This window comes from Apium graveolens, chromosome 3 (genome assembly GCF_009905375.1).
Source record: "Apium graveolens cultivar Ventura chromosome 3, ASM990537v1, whole genome shotgun sequence".
Classification (NCBI taxonomy): Eukaryota; Viridiplantae; Streptophyta; class Magnoliopsida; order Apiales; family Apiaceae; genus Apium; species Apium graveolens.
Window position 1 is genome coordinate 188,458,446 of NC_133649.1, and position 6,084 is coordinate 188,464,529.

The window sequence follows — 6,084 nt, forward strand, 5'->3', positions numbered from 1 at the left end:
ATTTGTGACATTACTTAGAACTCCTCTAAGTAATCAATGTTTATCTTCAGTCACTTATACTAATATAAAAAGTGTAAAAATATCTCTTGGAGTACAATCATGGTCAATGAAGATTTTGCTTTATTATAAGTAACCATATGTTGTTCACCTAGAATAATTTTTATACTTATTTGCAAATTCCTAAACACTTTGATAATAGATGCAATACTTAATGGATCAAAGTATATGGAACTTACCATATTTTTCTAAGATTGCAAACAAGACAATGTTGGTTAATGTTGCTTTATTTATCGAACCAATATTGTTTGAGATATTACAGTTGTTAGGAGTTAACAATTGTATGATATATGAAATTGAATTCTGATGTCTTTTTGATAAATAATTGGTATTTAATTCATTAATATCTTATTTTAATATTTAAAATAGGATGCAACATAATTATTGGTATCTAAAGTACTTGACAAGTATCAGTCAATGATATATTCTTAATATTTTGTTGCAGATAATTGTGAGATTTTAAGTTCTAGTGAATTTATATGCTTTGCCATATCTGAAAGATTCACTATAATTTGAAATTAGCAGCATAGTCAGTCTTATTAAGGATATTTATCAATAAACAATTTTGTTGATTATAATCTTATGAAGATAGATTATGGAGCTTTTAACATGAATGAGAATTGCTTAGACTTTACCCTAAGTGATCAATGCTTTTACAAAAACTCATTCATATTAAAAGACAAAATCTTTCTTTCTCTTCTTAATACTGCTAGGTCATCAGTCTGTGTCTTTTCAAATCATTTATCTTTTTAGGCATAAAAATGATAAGTGGCATTTTACACCACTTAGAACGTCTTATAATAGCTTAAATTGGTGTCTTGAAATCAAGTATTTTGTGTATTTGATGCGTTTTTCTAGTGTTTATGCATTTTAGAGTATTAGTTGCATTTCGGGAGAGAATTCATCAATAATAAGCCTTGGCATGTGTTCAGCATTGCAAGTGGGAAGATAGGAGCAGATTGCAGCGAAGAAATGGAGCAAAACAGATCATTTCTCCAGAAGGGGTCTGAGCGCCCGCTCAGCTCTGCCAAGCGGCCGTGTAGGAAGCTGAGCGCCCGCTCAGGAAAGCTGAGCGGTCGCGCAGGGTCGTATTTTCAGATTAATAATTTTAGACTCATATTTCTGTTCGGCTTCCAACTTCTGAGTTATCTGGGTTTTATGGGACTCCTATATAAGTAGATTTCAGAGACGTTTCACAAAGGTTAGATCGTAGTATTAATCAAGGAGTGAAGGAGATAAGGAAGAAGACCGTTTTAGCACACCGCAACGAAGAGGAAGCATATTTTCTTGTGATTCTTTATTTTATTGTAATGTTGTATGCTAGTTTTCTTTACTTTGAACCTATTTACTCCTGTGACGTACTCTGGTTTAATATAATTAGTTTAGTTATTATTCTCTTGTGTTTAGTTATCATGTTTTCATATGAACCCATGATGACGATGAGTGCTATCATGGGCTAATCGTGATCATGGGGCCGTAACGGATTTACTATGGAATTCTTTAGTTAGTAGTTTAATACCTTAGTGTGTGATGATTGTATGATATCTAGTATTGGTTGTGCGTATTCGTCTTATGTGCGTCACGAACATATAAGATAGGGTGTTAATCTCTTGTGAAGTGACGGTGGATCTTGAGATTTAGAACTTGCCATGCTAGCATAGGTCCATGTACGAGCATGCATGATTAGTGGGTAACTCTAACCGTTTTATTCGCACTGTGTAATCAAAAAGAATAACTTGTGCTTAAATCGTTATGTTGTCAATTTCTGTAGACATATAGGGACTCAACATAATTGATGCATATTCAACTTCTATCTTAATTGTGGATGTTTGGTAGAATGGTATTAGTACAATGAAAGTTAGCTTTTATCAGTTTAGTGTTATTCGATTAATATCATCACTGTTGCATGCTAAGGGTAATAACAATAGCTATTGAAGGAAGTAGTAATGAAGTTGTGATCTCATGAGTGTTTTAATATTGTTAATTTAAGTGTTAATTAAGTGCTTAATTGTAGTAGTCAATTGTAGTTAATAATTAGTTAATCAATTCTAAGTGTTATTGTCTTAATATTGAGAAGTAATCATACATTGGTGAGTGAGTTTAATTGAACATAATTAGTTTGAGTCTCTGTGGGAACGAACTAGAAAGTATTCTATATTACTTACGAAAGCATATACTTGCGTATGTTATTAGCGCGTGTTTTCGCCCTAACAAGTTTTTAGCGCCGTTGTCGGGGACTCGGCGTATTTGTTTAGTTTATGTACTTACCATCATTGGTCTTTAGGACTCAGTGATTAAGATGTGTGTACTTATTATTTCCGGTTGTGTTTCAGGTACTTTAGCGAGCATTTATGCAAACTCATTCTCGTACTCGCAAAAGGACTTTAGATACAGCTGAGGAGACAGACGAAGTTCTTGATATTTCGGAGAAGATAGATTGTGAAGATTCGGATTCAGGAAGTGAGCCTAAAGAACCTTTAATCATGGGTGATCGTATTGTTCCGGCATATCCGGCTCTTATGGACTTTTCTCGGCCTAAAATTGATGATATTCAGTCAAGCATTCTTCATCCGACTATTCAGGCTAACACCTTTGAAATCAAGCCGGGCACTATTCTGATGGTGCAGAATTCTGTTTCTTTCGGAGGTGCTGCGATTGAAGACCCCAACATGCACATAAGGAATTTTGTCGAGATCTGTAGTACTTTCAAATATAATGGTGTGACTGATGAGGCTATCAAGCTGAGGCTTTTCTCATTCTCTCTGAGGGATAAGGTTAAGGACTGGTTACATTCTGAAACAGCTGGGTCCATCACTACTTGGCAAGATCTTGCGCAAAAGTTTCTGGTGAAGTTTTATCCAATGGCGAAGACTGCGGCTATGCGGAGTGCTCTTACTCAGTTTGCGCAGCAACCTACAGAATCTATGTGCGAAGCTTGGGAGCGCTACAAGGAGATGTTGAGTAAGTGTCCACATCATGGAATGCCTGATTGGATGGTGATCACTGGTTTCTATAATGGTTTGGGGGCCCAATCTCGGCCCATGCTCGATGCAGCAGCTGGAGGTGCCTTGTGGGACAAAAGCTATACTGAGGCTTATAATCTTATTGAGACTATGGCTGCAAATGAGCATCAAAACTCAACTCAAAGGATGATGCCTGGGAAGGTAGCAGGTATTCTGGAAGTCGATGCAGCTACAGCTATAGCAGCGCAGCTCCAAGCGCTGTCTATGAAGGTCGATTCTCTAGCCACCTATGGGGTCAATCAGATAGCTATGGTCTGTGAGCTTTGTGCAGATTCTCATGCTACAGATCAGTGTTCTCTTGTTAATGAATCTGTTCAGTATGTGAATAATTATCCGCGACAACAGCAGCCTATGCCAGCTACTTATCATCCTAACAACAGAAATCATCCAAATTTCAGCTGGAGTAATAATCAGAATGTTATTCAGCAACCATATCAGCAAGGCGTAAGTAAGCAGTTCAATCCACCTGGATTCCAGCAACCTCAGCATTATGCTCAAAGGCAATCATATCCTCAACAGGGAGGTGCAGTTGCACCCACTAGTGCTGATTTTGAGGAACTTAAGCTGTTGTGCAATAGTCAGGCGGTTTCTATCAAGACCTTGGAAAATCAAATTGGTCAAATAGCCAATGCAGTGCTTAATCGCCAACCTGGCACACTTCCTAGTGACACTGAAGTGTCAGGCAGGAAGGAAGCTAAAGAGCAAATCAAGGCTATTAAATTAAGGTCTGGAAAAGTTGCTGATGCTGAAAAAGTAAAAGAATGAGAAACCGAAGTTGGTAATGAAGAAGCTAAGGAAAAGGAGAAAGCGGCGGAACCAAGGAAGACTATTGTTGAACACACTCTGCCTGAGGGTAATACAGGGGAGAAACAGCTCTATCCTCCACCACCTTTCCTTAAGAGATTGCAACAACAAAAGCTGGATAAGCAATTCGGTAAGTTTTTGGAGGTGTTCAAGAAACTTCACATCAATATACCTTTCGCTGAGGCTTTGGAGGAAATGCCTAGTTATGCGAGATTTATGAAGAGTATTCTTTCAAGGAAGGTGAAACTGGATGACCTTGAGACCATTGCTCTAACGGAAGAATACAGTGTTGTGCTGCAGCAAAAGTTACCTCCAAAGCTTAAAGATCCAGGTAGCTTCACCATTGCTTGCACCATTGGCAAGTTGTCTTTTGACAAGTGCCTTTGTGATTTGGGAGCAAGCATCAATCTGATGCCGTTGTCGATCTTTAAAAAGTTGAACTTGTCTGATCCAAAGCCCACCTACATGTCTCTACAATTGGCTGATCGTTCTATTACTTACCCAAGAGGCATATTGGAGGATGGGCTAGTAAAGGTGGATAAGCTCTTCTTTCCTGCAGACTTTGTTATTCTGGATTTCGAGGAAGATAAGAAGATTCCCATAATCTTGGGGAGACCTTTCTTGGCTACCGGCCATACCTTGATAGATGTGCAGAAAGGTGAACTTACTATGCGGGTGCAGGATTAGGATGTGACATTCAATGTATTCAAAGCAATGAAATTCCCTACAGAAGATGAGGAGTGCTTAAAAGTGGATTTGATTGATTCTGCGGTTACTTCAGAACTCGATCATATGCTAATGTCTGATGCATTAGAGAAGGCCTTAGTGGGGGATTTTGACAGTGATGATGAGGATGGCAATGAGCAACTACAATATCTTAATGCTTCTTCCTGGAGGCGAAAGCTAGACATGCCGTTTGAATCTCTTGGTACTTCTGACCTCAAAAATGCTAAAGGAAAGCTCAAACCATCGATTGAGGAAGCACCTACCTTGGAGCTTAATCCATTGCCTGAACACTTGAGGTATGCTTTTTTAGGTGATGCATCTACTTTACCTGTTATTATTGCATCTGATCTTTCAGGTAGTGAGGAGGACAAGCTCTTAAGGATTTTGAGAGAATTCAAATCGGCTATCGGATGGACTATAGCAGACATCAAAGGGATCAGCCCTTCATATTGCATGCATAAGATTCTGCTAGAGGAGGGTAGTAAGCCGATGGTTGAGTAACAACGTAGACTTAATCCAATCTTGAAAGAAGTGGTGAAGAAAGAAATTCTGAAGTGGCTAGATGCAAGAATCGTTTATCCTATTTTTGACAGTTCTTGGGTAAGCCCCGTGCAATGTGTACCTAAGAAAGGAGGTATTTGTAATAACCCCAAATTTTGGAATTTTTGAAACCCTTATGAATAGTGATTTTGCTGAATAAGAAAACTTTTCATGCCACACTATGTAGGGGTTCTTCTATTGTTATTCTGAGATCTTATTAGTACTTTATATGGGATATAAGTGTATGTAAAGATCGTCAGAATCCAAATTCGAACACTTTGATTTTTCCCGAAAATCCACCAGATATCAAAAGGATTGAGTATAAGGTAACAGGATAAAAAGGATTTAAATTCAAGGATTGTAAGAGAGGATCATAAAAGGAATATAATGGATTGAGAAAGGTTAAGGGAACCCAAGTAATAAGATCCCGAGTATGATCCCTCAAACGATAAACGAAAACGAAAGTTAAGCGAACCGTATAACAGATCAGCGGTCATTAGCCAAGTAATTAGAAGCTAATCAAAGAGATTAGTGGGGATGATGTCATCAAACCAATGAGAAGAGGACAAAGGTGGGAGGGTGACATCACATGGTAACATAAGCATGACCAAAGCAAGTGTGTTGTTGGTTGATTTAGAACCACACAAAAGTTACCATGGTAAAAGGTAAGAAAACAAAACAAAACAAATCAAAATCAACCAACCAACAAATCATTTCACCAAAACACAAAATTATTTCATTTCTTCATCAAGCTCTCGCCTTTCCTTCATTTTCAAGGATAAGAAAATCCAAATTCAAGCTCCAAGCATTGTTAAATCGTGAGGTAATTATCCAAGGTTCCTTGTACTTAGATATAGTTATCCTATGAATCTAAGCTCCAAATTCCTTCACAATCTCTTCCTAAAAATCATGGAAGAAGATGGTGAATAGTGTT

General features: G+C 37.8%; 1 non-coding gene across 1 annotated transcript; it reads right to left on the minus strand.

Moving 5' to 3' along the window:
• Positions 1-2,936: 2,936 nt before the first annotated feature.
• On the minus strand, positions 2,937-3,040 carry LOC141716020 (small nucleolar RNA R71). The gene has a single exon (XR_012572755.1). It is a non-coding gene; the product is annotated as a small nucleolar RNA R71 (small nucleolar RNA).
• Between the last annotated feature and the right edge of the window lie 3,044 nt (positions 3,041-6,084).